The 14,952-nt window shown below is 35.2% G+C and overlaps 1 long non-coding RNA gene across 1 annotated transcript; it reads right to left on the bottom strand.

Moving 5' to 3' along the window:
• Nucleotides 1-12,147: 12,147 nt before the first annotated feature.
• Nucleotides 12,148-12,635, bottom strand: LOC149704642 (uncharacterized). The gene is made up of 2 exons (XR_016381623.1): nt 12,325-12,635; nt 12,148-12,273 (listed from the first exon to the last, which is right to left on the bottom strand). It is a non-coding gene; the product is annotated as an uncharacterized LOC149704642 (long non-coding RNA).
• Between the last annotated feature and the right edge of the window lie 2,317 nt (nt 12,636-14,952).

Genomic DNA, 14,952 nt, shown 5'->3' with positions numbered 1-14,952 from the left:
GGAAAAGGTCGCAGCTAAGTAATAGGAGAATGTTTTGGAAAAGGTGGTAGCTAATAAAAGGAGAATATTTTGGAAAATGTGGCAGCTAATTAATAGGAGAATATTTTGGAAAAGGTTGCAGCTAATTAATAGGAGAATATTTTGGAAAAGGTGGCAGATAATTAATAGGAGAATGTTTTGGAAAAGGTGGTAGCTAATTATAAGGAGAATATTTTGGAAAAGGTGGTAGCTATTTAAAAGGACAATATCATGGAAAATGTGGCAGCTAATTAGTAGGAGAATGTTTTGGAAAATGTTGCGGCTAATTAAAAGGAGAATGTTTTGGAAAAGGTGGTAGCTAATTATAAGGAGAATATTTTGGAAAAGGTGGTAGCTATTTAAAAGGAGAATATTTTGGAAAAGGTTGCAGCTAATTAATAGGAGAATGTTTCGGAAAAGGTTGCAGCTAATTAATAGGAGAATATTTTGGAAAAGGTGGCAGCTAATTAATAGGAGAATGTTTTGGGAAAAGGTGGTACCTAATTAAAAGGAGAATATTTTGGAAAAGGTGGTAGCTATTTAAAAGGAGATTATTTTGGAAAATGTGGCAGCTAATTATTAGGAGAATGTTTTGGAAAAGGTGGCAGCTAATTAATAGGAGAATATTTTGGAAAAGGTGGCAGCTAATTAATAGGAAAATCTTTTGGAAAAGGTGGCAGCTAATTAATAGGAGAATATTTTGGAAAAGGTGGCAGCTAATTAATAGGAAAATCTTTTGGAAAAGGTGGCAGCTAATTAATAGGAGAATATTTTGGAAAAAGTGGCAGCTAATTAATAAGAGAATATTTTGGAAAAGGTGGTAGCTAATTAAAAGGAGCATATTTTGGAAAAGGTGTCAACGAATTATTGAAACCAAACCTAACCTAACCTAACCTAACCAAACCTGACCTAATCTAACCAAACCTGACCTAATCTAACCAAACCTAACCGTGAAATATAATTTGGAGGGATTTTGTCGATAAAATATGATTTGGGGGGATTTTGTCCATTAAATATGACTTTGGGGGGATTTTGTCCATCAAGTAGGAATTTTGGGGGGATTTTGTCCATCTAGTAGGAGTTTTGGGGGGATTTTGTCCGTTACTTATGATTTGGGGGGATTTTGTCCGGGGGGATTATGTCTGGGGGGATTTTGGGTCACACCCAATTTTCATACGGTTTTTATTTTATCAGCTTTAAACGATTTTCTGTCTATTTATTCTCTTTGCAGGGCCGAATACTCAACCTCACTCTAAATTTTTGAGAGAAAATAAAATGAAAACGCTTACGATTTTTAAAATAATGCTCATGAATCATGATAAAATATTTTTACTTAAGTAATTTTAGTGAAAAAAACTAAGATAAGAATTTTTTCAAATAATTGATGTTTTATAATAATGTCTTCAAAGGAGAAATTTTGAATATCTGTAACTTCAGACAATTCATGTTCTTAGCTTTTACTTTTTCGCGTCTTTGTCTACAATGACAGTTTAGTTAGAGATCAGATTAGAAAGGCCATGGCTGCCGTCTTGGTAGCAAGCAAAAGCCGCAAGTACGTGTAAAGCAGACAGATAGTGCTCACAATTAAATGTTGTTTAAAGTAATAGGTTGTAAGCACAGAAATTTATAAATTACCAAAAATTACTGACCGAAGTTTTGTTTTCCCAAAATTTCAATCGGTAATTTAGCGGTAATTTATCGGTAATTTACCCGGCAAATTACCGTTTTAAAAAATTACGGTAATTTCACATCTCTAGACCAGTGGATGATCCTCACGACGTCCAAGGGAACCAAAACGCTTCTAACATACAGGACCAGGATGAAAATCAGTCTAGCCTTTCACCATTCAACGTCTACAAAATTTTAACACACCCCAAGGCTTTGTTGCGAAAACTTTCTGAGGGAGAAGCCAATGATCTGTACGATCACTACTCTATTCATCCGGTGAACGTCCAGCAGGGATCTCTACCAGTTTGAACTACGTTCTTCGTGTTAAAAAACCCTTGGCAATTGGGGTTGAAAACTTGCTCAGTCGCGATGAATCTGGCAATAAAGAACGTCAGAGTAATTTAGCTACTTTTTTGGGTCATATTCGCGGAACGAAGGACTACAGGTACAAGATCCTTATGTACATTATGGCGATGATACGGGAATTTGGTCCTTACACGTGGCTTTTGACTTTTAATCCGGCCTAGTACGATGATATGGAACTGCACGATCACTTGAGAAAAATTTATTCAGAGGTTCCAGGAGTAGAGTCGATGACGGTGGCAGTGAATTTTTGAATTTCGACCCACTTAGCGTCAATTTGCACTTTCACAACAAAGTGCGGTCGCTGTTAAACAACTTTGTCTTGTGTAAGCAAAATCCAGTTCTTGAATTAATAGAACATCATTTTTGGCGGGTTGAATACCAATCTCGAGGTTTACCTCACTACCACCGGCTGGACCTCAACCAAGAGCGCAAGAAGTCCCAGAGGCCGTAGAAGGCAAAGTCCTTCCTATTTTCGAGGACGAACCAGGAGCAAATACCATATTTTCTACAGCCCAGGTTAAACGGTGAGGCGTACCTACAATTCATACAAGAAGTTTTACCGGAATTACTTGACGACGTGCCCTTATCTTTAGTACGCAGAATGTGGTTCATGCATGACGGTGCACCACCACATTTCAGTCTCGCTGTCAGGGCTCACCTTAACGCGACGTTCCCTTTTCGGTGGATAGGTCTAGGTGGACCCGTCAAATGGCCTGCTCGATCACCCGACCTTAACCCGTGCGATTTCTTCCTTTGGGGCCACTTGAAGGACATAGTTTATCAGAGTGAAGTACCTGATGTGGAAGAGCTTCGTCGACGAATCGTTATTGCCTGTCAAACTATTCGCGATACTCCAGGCATTTTGCAACGTGTTAGGGAATCGTTTGTAAGGCGTGTTCAAGTTTGCCTTAACGTGGGTGGTGAACACTTTGAACAATTCTTGTAGTAGTTAATTTGTTACAGATTAAGAATTAAGAACTAGTAAAAAATACATTTACATTTGGATCGCGTTTTTTCTGTGACACATCAAACACTAACGTAATGAACAAACTCAACCTTCAATCGCAACCATTTTACTGGTTGCTGAGAAATCTTAAAACACTTGGTTTTAGCTTTACATTACCGCCGTACGCGTACTTCTACCCATTTATACCCTTCTGCTATCTAAAGTTACAGTAGTGTTTCTCAATTTCAAGGCTATTGAAATTGTTGGGAACTTCGAAACAAGTTGGGTAATGGCAATAACCCTTACTCCACATTTTGGGATATTTTCTCGTTTTTGGGGCAAATGTTTGGGGGTCATATCTCCGAAACTAAATGTTGTAGACCCTATGTTGATACGTTTCACTCATTTTGGTCCAATATACACGCTCCTTAATTTGTGATGGACCTTTCAAAAACACCCTGTATACAACTTTTCATTTCTATAAGCTGGAAACCTTATCCTCAAGGACGTTAAAAACTGACTAGCTACGTTGATGTCCAGGCCCGGTTGTAGACCTAGCTTAGCTCTGTTAGTTCACGTTCAAGGTGGCGCAAAGATGGAAAAACCAGATTCATAGTTGGATATTATAAAAAAATGTCTTGGTTTGGACCAAGGCCGAAAAAACAAACGATATGTGTGAGGTTTATCAATTGACTGAAGTTCAGATATTGAAATATTTTTCTAGTTATTTCTATCCACTCAATCTTTAATCAATATTTAATTCAATCAACTGATTTTACTGTTAATCGATCTAGTCCCTCTAAATTAATTGAAAAAATTACATATCTACGCTTTTTCAAGAACAATTACATTTTCCGAAAACATTTTATCATGAAATTAATTATTTTGAAGGGAGTACGTGTTGAGGGATTAGTATTGAATATTTGAAATGTTCTACTGGATGTCTAAAAAGAGCAAGCGAACTTTGGGATAACTCGAATGGAAAATGTAAATATTTAATAGATGCCAAACCAGGGTGTTGCGCGAATTTATACATTTAATTTCGTATATAGAAATTCTTCATTTCTATTGCCGCCTCTATGAAGGTAAAGTTGCACTGGAACTTCCATTTCCGTACTTTAGAATTTCTTGGTCATAACTCAGTCTTCATTTGAAACGTCACCACCCCTTTCTACATTGTTGGCGCTAGTTTTACACCGGTTACGTATTACGCGTAATCATTTTAGCAAGCGCAAAGATCAGGGGCGAGGTGTATTCTCCCTCGCACCAAGGGTCATCGCCAGACGGTGCCAAAGTTCACTAAGGGCAGGAGGCTAGTCAACTAGCACTGCCTATAGCGGTGTTTCTAAGCGAGCGAGAGAATGAGAGAAAACACCCCAATGGCGGGATCACACCTGTGTTTTAGTTTCTCTGTATGTAATTTCCAAAATGGTCTACTCACTTACAAATGTACACCGATTACACTGAGTGATCGGTCGTTCGGGCGCTAGCGAGTGTCAAGCCATAACCATAATCATTCATGTACACGAATGTTTTATAGTGTTGGGTTAATAAGGTTGGTGGGCAAGTCCGGAGTGTCATGTACCGTTTACTAATGTGAAAAGGTTTCGATCTATTGGCTGAGTGTGTTGCTACGGCTCAGATGACCCATACACTGGAACCACTGGTTATTATAAAACGCCATATATTGGGAAAATAGAGGAAGGGAAGGGGTGTCGGAGTTAAATGTGACCTTCTTGGCATAACTAGTAGTGAATGATGTGTTTAACCATATTATTTCCGCGGGAAATGAATATAACAAGTCATTGGTACTGAGAAGTATATCTGTTTATGTGATCTTTACCCTTTACCACACAGGATAAACTTTGTTGCTTTGTCTTAAGTAGACGACATTCACTGTAAACGACAGTTATCAACAATTTAAAACAGATTTAAACTTCTTTTGGTGCAAACTTGAAAATTTGTCAAGCCAGCAACAATTAAAACTATGTCGGTCAAGGTGCTTACAAGTTAGTGAGCATCGACACGAAATCCCTTCAAAATAATTAATTTCATGATAAAATGTTTTCGGAAAATGTAATTGTTCTTGAAAAAGCGTAGATATGTAATTTTTTCAATTAATTTAGAGGGACTAGATCGATTAACAGTAAAATCAGTTGATTGAATTAAATATTGATTAAAGATTGAGTGGATAGAAATAACTAGAAAAATATTTCAATATCTGAACTTCAGTCAATTGATAAACCTCACACATATCGTTTGTTTTTTCGGCCTTGGTCCAAACCAAGACATTTTTTATAATATCTGTCACTTCAGTCTTAATGTAATTAAATTTTGAATAATTATGTTTGCTTTACCGTCATACCATTGCACTCTAAAATATAACGGTGCATTCAAACACCATTTATGCTGTTTTTTCCGGTGCCAAAAAAGACATCATTTATGGTGTACTTTAACCCCATTTTTATGATCAATTGACGCCATTTTCTAATATTATTTGCAAGTATTAAGGAAATATTAGGCATTTATGCACCATTTACAGTGGTTTTTAACATCTTTTTTAGGCAATCTGTTGAACTTCTAATATTACTTAGTTTAATGGTGTTAAAAGTAGGGAAAAAGTACGCTACCTATAACACATTATTAAACCAAGTGAAGTGAAAAACTGTGAAATAGTTGTTAAATATTTTTTTTTACATATTTAGCACCACGTTTATGGTGTAAAACAAACCCGTTAATACACCATTTCAAGTCCCTGTTTACCCATTTAAAGACCCTATTTCCCCCGTTTTAAGGCCCTATTGACCCATTTAGGTCTGATTAATTTATAAAGATTGAGTGGTTATGTAAAATGAGCAAAAATCCCATCTATTTTGTAAAACATTAAGCAAAATCAGAAGTGGATCATATTACAGCTCCCTAGAAGTACTGGACGATATAACATCGCCGTGCATCAGCATTGTCTCCTAGCACTGAAGAGAAATGGGTATATGCGAAACGCAGCGGCGAATTTGTGAACTAAACCAGAGGAATGATTTTGGCGCGAAAGTAATTTTTAATAAGCGGGCGAAGCAAACGGAAGTAAGTGGTAGGCTGGTAGCCAATGAGGAAAGGTTTGAGAGAGAAGAGCGCGGAAGGAAACAAGTTGTTCCATACAAAGTGTTGGGTTGTGAATATAATAGTAGAAGTCCACTTTATTTTTCCGATATTAAAAATTAATTGGCGGTCTATAGGTATTTTTTAAACGCTTGTGTTGAAATGGAAATTAATATGAATTCAAATGATCAAAATAGCCTTCATCATGCTAGAATATTTCTAATGTATCCCTTGTACAGTACAGCACTGAGCTAAGCTTCCACCGATCGATTTAAAGGTTAGCGGGGATAGTTGGACCGATTTATTACTAATTAAAGGTTATGTGCGTCGACATAGAAATTTGTTTTCCTTTTTTAAGTGTGACAAAATTTTTCAATGCTTTAACGTTTTCCGTTTGCTAAAGATGCTGGCCAATATTTTTTAGTTTTACAAAAAGTTTTTTTAGTTTCTTACGGTTAAATGCTTTTAATATCACATAGATCGTGTTCAGATGTCTCTTTAATGATGGCATGCAACCATTGCAAATAGTTACATTGATCCTAGCATAAGCCATTCTAAATCTAAATTATAACGCGATAATAAGCTTCACACTAATCACGACACTGACGGCGGTCTGACAGCCATTATCATCAACCGGAACTTCCGTAGGTTAACCTAACTCAAGATCCGGGTTAATGGGAAAACTATACTTGTAAAACTGAGCTATAGATGGCGGGCTTGGATGTCTTGGAAGAAAACGCTGTTTACAAAAGCATAACCTACGTCCAGTACTTATAGGGAGCTGTAATATGATTCACTTATGGCAAAATTTATAGTTTAGAAGAATGAAAAATTTAAGTCGCAGAAATGGACCGTTATAAAGCGATTCGCTTATTTTAATTTTTAAGTCAAATTACGTAACACTGTAACGAACTTAAACGAAGTTTGAACATAGAATGAGTTCCCAAAAATAATTTTCTAACGTAATATAGTGCCTATATTATTACATATTATTAAAAGCAAATATTTTTATTTTTAAACGCTGTCAACGATAAAACGTTTGTTATTATTGAACTATTTTTTTATTAAATTTATAGCATTTATAGGATAAATACTTCTACTATTAAGAGGCACAATGCTTTAAATTTGTGTCTCAATGAAACGTAACCTAACTAACATATGCCTTACCTAACCCGACCTATAAAACAAGCAATATATTCAACGTTTTTAGTTGAAGGACCTTGAAAAATAAACGATTTTTTTGGAAAAGGCCCGCGTTCACGCGTTGTTTAGTAATGACCTAATATTAAATATCGGTTTGCAAAATAAAAATAAAATTTTTATGCCATGAAATATTTTCCAATAAGCAATAATTGAAAGCATGTATTTTTAAAAAATTGTGCATACAAAACTCAGAAAGGTTTTTAAGTGATGTTTTAAAACGTAAAACATGCTCATTATTAAAACCAATCTGACTCCATTAGTTGTTGCCCAAAAGAGTTCATTTGGATAATTTTAACGGCATTAACTTATAATCGTGTTCATTCAGGATTGATATAATAAGAAAGCCTTCAACGTGTACATACACAATAGGAAAGGTAGTAAAGTCCCACTGAACACGACTATGAATTATCCTGTAAATCAGGCGTATGGTCCTGAAATGGGGTGAACAGGGGTTTGATATGAGATTAATAGGGGTTTTAATTTGGGACATGAAATGGGGGTAAATATGGACTTGAAATGGGGGTAAATATGGACTTGAAATTGGGGTAAATATGGACTTGAAATTGGGGTAAATATGGACTTGAAATGGGGGTAAATATGGACTTGAAATGGGGGTAAATATGGACTTGAAATGGGGGTAAATATGGACTTGAAATGGGGGTAAATATGGACTTGAAAAGGGGGTAAATATGGACTTGAAATGGGGGGTAAATATGGACTTGAAATGGGGGGTAAATATGGACTTGAAATGGGGGTAAATATGGACTTGAAATGGGGGTAAATATGGACTTGAAATGGGGGTAAATATGGACTTGAAATGGGGGTAAATATGGACTTGAAATGGGGGTAAATATGGACTTGAAATGGGGGTGAATATGGACTTGAAATGGGGGTGAATATGGACTTGAAATGGGGGTGAATATGGACTTGAAATGGGGGTGAATATGGACTTGAAATGGGGGTGAATATGGACTTGAAATGGGGGGTAAATATGGACTTGAAATGGGGGTAAATATGGACTTGAAATAGGGGTAAATATGGACTTGAAATGGGGGTAAATATGGACTTGAAATGGGGGTAAATATGGACTTGAAATGGGGGTAAATATGGACTTGAAATGGGGGTAAATATGGACTTGAAATGGGGGTAAATATGGACTTGAAATGGGGGTAAATATGGACTTGAAATGGGGGTGAATATGGAATTGAAATGGGGGTGAATATGGACTTGAAATGGGGGTGAATATGGACTTGAAATGGGGGTAAATATGGACTTGAAATGGGGGGTAAATATGGACTTGAAATGGGGGTAAATATGGACTTGAAATGGGGGTAAATATGGACTTGAAATGGGGGTAAATATGGACTTGAAATGGGGGTAAATATGGACTTGAAATGGGGGTAAATATGGACTTGAAATGGGTGTCAATATGGACTTGAAATGGGTGTCAATATGGACTTGAAATGGGGGTAAATATGGACTTGAAATGGGGGGTAAATATGGACTTGAAATGGGTGTCAATATCGACTTGAAATGGGTGTCAATATCGACTTGAAATGGGTGTCAATATCGACTTGAAATGGGTGTAAATATGGACTTGAAATGGGTGTAAATATCGACTTGAAATGGGTGTAAATATCGACTTGAAATGGGTGTAAATATCAACTTGAAATGGGTGTAGATATCGACTTGAAATGGGTGTAAATATCGACTTGAAATGGGTGTAAATATCGACTTGAAATGGGGGTAAATATCGACTTGAAATGGGTGTAAATATGGATTTGAAATGGGTGTAAATATCGACTTGAAATGGGTGTAAATATCGACTTGAAATGGGTGTAAATATCAACTTGAAATGGGTGTAGATATCGACTTGAAATGGGTGTAAATATCGACTTGACATGGGTGTAAATATGGACTTGAAATGGGGGTAAATATGGACTTGAAATGGGGGTAAATATGGACTTGAAATGGGTGTCAATATCGACTTGAAATGGGTGTCAATATCGACTTGAAATGGGTGTCAATATCGACTTGAAATGGGTGTAAATATGGACTTGAAATGGGTGTAAATATCGACTTGAAATGGGTGTCAATATCGACTTGAAATGGGTGTAAATATGGACTTGAAATGGGTGTAAATATCGACTTGAAATGGGTGTAAATATCGACTTGAAATGGGTGTAAATATCAACTTGAAATGGGTGTAGATATCGACTTGAAATGGGTGTAAATATCGACTTGAAATGGGTGTAAATATCGACTTGAAATGGGTGTAAATATGGATTTGAAATGGGTGTAAATATCGACTTGAAATGGGTGTAAATATCGACTTGAAATGGGTGTAAATATCAACTTGAAATGGGATTAGATATCGACTTGAAATGGGGGTAAATATCGACTTGACATGGGTGTAAATATGGACTTGAAATGGGGGTAAATATGGACTTGAAATGGGGGTAAATATGGACTTGAAATGGGTGTCAATATCGACTTGAAATGGGTGTCAATATCGACTTGAAATGGGTGTCAATATCGACTTGAAATGGGTGTAAATATGGACTTGAAATGGGTGTAAATATCGACTTGAAATGGGTGTAAATATCGACTTGAAATGGGTGTAAATATCAACTTGAAATGGGTGTAGATATCGACTTGAAATGGGTGTAAATATCGACTTGAAATGGGTGTAAATATCGACTTGACATGGGTGTAAATATGGACTTGAAATGGGGGTAAATATGGACTTGAAATGGGTGTAAATATGGATTTGAAATGGGTGTAAATATCGACTTGAAATGGGTGTAAATATCAACTTGAAATGGGTGTAGATATCGACTTGAAATGGGTGTAAATATCGACTTGAAATGGGTGTAAATATCGACTTGAAATGGGTGTAAATATCGACTTGACATGGGTGTAAATATCGACTTGAAATGGGTGTAAATATCGACTTGAAATGGGTGTAAATATCGACTTGAAATGGGTGTAAATATCGACTTGAAATGGGTGTAAATATCGACTTGAAATGGGTGTAAATATCGACTTGAAATGGGTGTAAATATCGACTTGAAATGGGTGTAAATATCGACTTGAAATGGGTGTAAATATCGACTTGAAATGGGTGTAAATATCGACTTGAAATGGGTGTAAATATCAACTTGAATCCTCATTTAATTGTAAAGATTAAAATGGAAAATTGAGACTGGGTGAAAGATAAATTTAGTTTTAATTTTAATTAAATAAGGTATCCATGAATTGAACCAAAAAAATCGTGTTTTGGGTTAATTTCACCTTAATTTTATTTAAGTTTAAAGGTTTATCTCGATTAAGTTTAGTTTAAAGGTTTATCTCGATTAAGTTCAATTTAATTCAATTTAATTTAAAGGTATATCTCGATTAAGTTCAATTTAATTTAAAGGTATATCTCGATTAAGTTCAATTTAATTTAAAGGTATATCTCGATTAAGTTCAATTTAATTTAAAGGTATATCTCGATTAAGTTTAATTTAAAGGTATATCTCGATTAAGTTTAATTTGAAAGTATATCTCGATTAAGTTTAATTTGAAGGTATATCTCGATTAAGTTTAATTTGAAAGTATATCTCGATTAAGTTTAATTTGAAAGTATATCTCGATTAAGTTTAATTTGAAGGTATATCTCGATTAAGTTTAATTTGAAGGTATATCTCGATTAAGTTTAATTTAAAGGTATATCTCGATTAAGTTTAATTTAAAGGTATATCTCGATTAAGTTTAATTTGAAGGTATATCTCGATTAAGTTTAATTTGAAGGTATATCTAGATTAAGTTTAATTTAAAGGTATATCTAGATTAAGTTTAATTTGAAGGTATATCTCGATTAAGTTTGATTTGAAGGTATATCTCGATTAAGTTTAATTTGAAGGTATATCTCGATTAAGTTTGATTTGAAGGTATATCTCGATTAAGTTTGATTTGAAGGTATATCTCGATTAAGTTTAATTTGAAGGTATATCTCGATTAAGTTTAATTTGGAGGTATATCTCGATAAAGTTTAATTTAAAGGTATATCTCGATTAAGTTTAATTTAAAGGTATATCTCGATTAAGTTTAATTTGAAGGTATATCTCGATTAAGTTTAATTTGAAGGTATATCTAGATTAAGTTTAATTTAAAGGTATATCTAGATTAAGTTTAATTTGAAGGTATATCTCGATTAAGTTTGATTTGAAGGTATATCTCGATTAAGTTTAATTTGAAGGTATATCTCGATTAAGTTTAATTTGAAGGTATATCTCGATTAAGTTTAATTTGAAGGTATATCTCGATTAAGTTTAATTTGGAGGTATATCTCGATTAAGTTTAATTTAAAGGTTCAATCTTGATTAAGTTTAATTTAAAGGTTTTAGGCTTAATTGAGTTGAAATTAATGATGGATTATGGTTTGGCAATATTGATTTAGCTTATAAATTCAGCTTGTTTAGATGAGTTTTTAATTAGTTCCAACACATAGCCCCGTGCTAAATTTGCGGTAACATGAAGATTAACAATAAAATATGTTGTAACGGGGAGCCCGTTACAAGGGATCACTACAAAGATTAAAATGTTAATGAATGATGTGATTCCATAGTTTCGCTTAAATACCAGTAATTAAATCAAATACCTAAACAATTCATAGCAATTCTGACAAATAAACAAATGGCAATGAGGACTGTGGAAATAGGGAACATAACCCTCTGTTTCCCACATGGTTACGTTGAAAAAATCTCCACATGTAATTTATTTGACTAATTAAATTACGTAAAGACAATGTTCTCCTGGATTAACCAGCACCACTGTTAGTTATATTTCTGAATTAAACAATCCACTCTTGGTAACAAATAATTTATAAAACGAAATATCATATACGGAGTGTTGCAACAGGAAAAAATTGTTTTAACGAATGTTGTCGTCCTCTACATTGGTTGAGTTTCAGGAATTATACCACACACCTTCTGAATTAGTAGCATTTTAGTGAGATTAACAAATAATAAAACCCTGTATACCCCAAAGGAATGTTGAATTAACTGCTATAGAAACAGTTATTGTAACGGTTGCGGAGCTTCTGAAATTTTAATAATACTTCTAAAATAAAATAAAGATAAGTCCTTCAAGTAGCAGCTCTTTTTCTACAACATACTGTTACTATCCTAAAGAGTAAAGAGCAAGAAGCATCACTATTATTAAAATTATCCAAGTCTGTAAACCAAAAACGTTGCAACATAACCTTCAGCTTAAAAACACGAGAGCGTAAGCCAAACTAGACGACACTGGAGGCTCGGAAGCTGGCTAAGTGTAACGAGTGTAACTGGGTTCTCCCGACTCCCGAGTCCCGACTCCGAGAATCAAGAATATATACAAATACCGTACATAAGAAACCTAAGCCTTGGTCTTAAAGAACATCCAAAAACCAATATCTTATAATATAATCAAATCAATTACCTTTAGTTTTATACCTGGATTGCTTTATTAAACAAAATTTCGACCTGATAGCAAAGTGTTTCTTAGCAAGAGTGTTACAGAAAATTTATAAAATGAAATAAATATTTTGAGCCGGTAAAATACTAAACAAGCGTCGACTGCTCAAAAACAAGTTCAACCATGGAGCCTGTATCTTTTTAAGATTAAGGCTCCATGGTTCAACTTCCACAGAATGAATCAAACTGAAAATGTCAACTTAACTTGTTATTAGGCACAAAGCTAGGCCCTCCCTTGTTCTCAATATGCTTGAAAATTGAAGAAATGGGTATCAGCGCGCTAACAGGTTAACCTGACGTTTAACTCAAGAGTTGTACTTCCGTAATTAACTAAAATTAACATACTTAGACTTAATTGTTTCTGATTAGACTAGCCGATCGCACACCCTGAATACTTAATTGTTAAATTAAGAGTATTCCGAAAAGTAACTTCGCTCTAGTTTTTCGGTTAGAGGTGGCTAAATATCACGAAAAACCCCATGTTAATCTCCATAGGAAAATTGGCAAAAGCATGTGAATTTTGCTTTAACGTTACAAAAGAGTATCAAGTCATATCTACAAGGGCCTACCGGCCCTGTAGAATTTATCAGCGGATAAATCTCTGGTAACTGTTTTAAAAGGTTCCAGAACTTCAATAAGATGACCAATTGAGTACCATTCACTGCTAGTTAAGCTTTCAACATTAGTAATTTCCAGGAGGAATTGAGATAGAGGATGTCTAAGCTCGAAAAGTCGTTGTATCATGAAAAACTGACTGTTCCACCTCGTTTTAGAATCTTGGATTAAATGCTTTGTCTTTGATCTTGGAACTTGGAAAATCTCTTCTTGAGCTTCATCCATTAATTGGCTAGATTTGTAGCTTGATTAGAAATGTCCCACGATCTTTCGACGTTTCTCAAAGATATTCTTAATAGATGTTCCATTTAACACCATGCTATCTATAGAATTATTGACCACTAATTGAAGTGTGTGGCAAAAACACGGTATGTGCATCCACTCAGACTCTATGATAGGTTTTTTGATATTAGCGCCGTTATCTGTTACCACGAATATTGGAATTTTTGCGGCCTTCTCAACTGGAATAATGTTTTGTAAGATTTCGTTTATAGACATTTGGATGTTATCTGCAGTATGGTTTTCATAGAAGGGCAAACAAGCGATTGCGATTGCGTAAATTTTTGGTGTGAAATCGTTTGTTGTGTAGTGACAGGTTAAGCCCAAAAAACTCTCGTTTGAGTTAGACTTTCAAAAGTCGGATGTAAATGACAAAGACTTCACGTGGCTATCTATAGCTTCTTTCAGTTCCATTTTCACTTCACTCATCATTTTATCATAGAGCTTAGGAACTACGCTTCTTGAAAATGTGGTCCTGGATGGAATCTGATATCTAGGCTCACACTCGTGAATGACGGCTCGAAAACCAGGGTTTTCAACCAAACTATAGGGCTGGAAATCTATAGCTAACATTCTACCAATAGGGTTTGTAATAAGAACAGCCTTTGGGTGTTTAGGAGAAAACATCGTCAGCCTGGCATAGGTTTCTTCAAGAGACAATTGACGTTTTACAGGTTCAGTTTCTTTTTCGAACTCTATCAATGCTGAATGCTCTTTCTCATGCTTACATAGTAAATGCTTACGCATACTGGACGTATTTCCATTATTGCAATTGATAGGAAGTTTACACGCAAGACAAGTGACGAACCTGAGATTCTTGCATTTCAAAAGAGTTCCAAACCTGGCTTTTTTCAAAGATCGTTTAGCTGAACTTTCAGATAGCGATTTATACGCCTAATAACATATTTAAATTAAATGAAGATCGTATTTGCCAGATTTAAGATATTCAACTTTAAAGGCTATGTTGAATATAGTATGCAATAACTTAAGTCATTTTCGAGATCTTTCTCAGGTTTCTTTTTTTTAGCCATATCGTAGTATACGATAGGCTCTTAGTTTGACCCGAGCCGTCGTCCGTAGTAGTAGTAGTAGTAGTGGCCGGGGTTGTCGCTTCGTTATCGTCAGATTTTAGCTTAAAAGGAACTTTATATTACCACAACCCACCGATAGGGGTTACTGGGCTCGGTTAGAGATTTAATTTTAATTAAAATTTTTTTGAGATCGCAGCCGGGATTCGAACCCGGGTCCCTCACGCAGAAGACG

Source organism: Phalangium opilio, unplaced genomic scaffold (assembly GCF_054372755.1).
Source record: "Phalangium opilio isolate 3A_F unplaced genomic scaffold, DU_Popi_V2 ptg000015l_1, whole genome shotgun sequence".
NCBI lineage: Eukaryota > Metazoa > Arthropoda > Arachnida > Opiliones > Phalangiidae > Phalangium > Phalangium opilio.
This window is presented reverse-complemented; position numbering and strand designations above follow the sequence as displayed.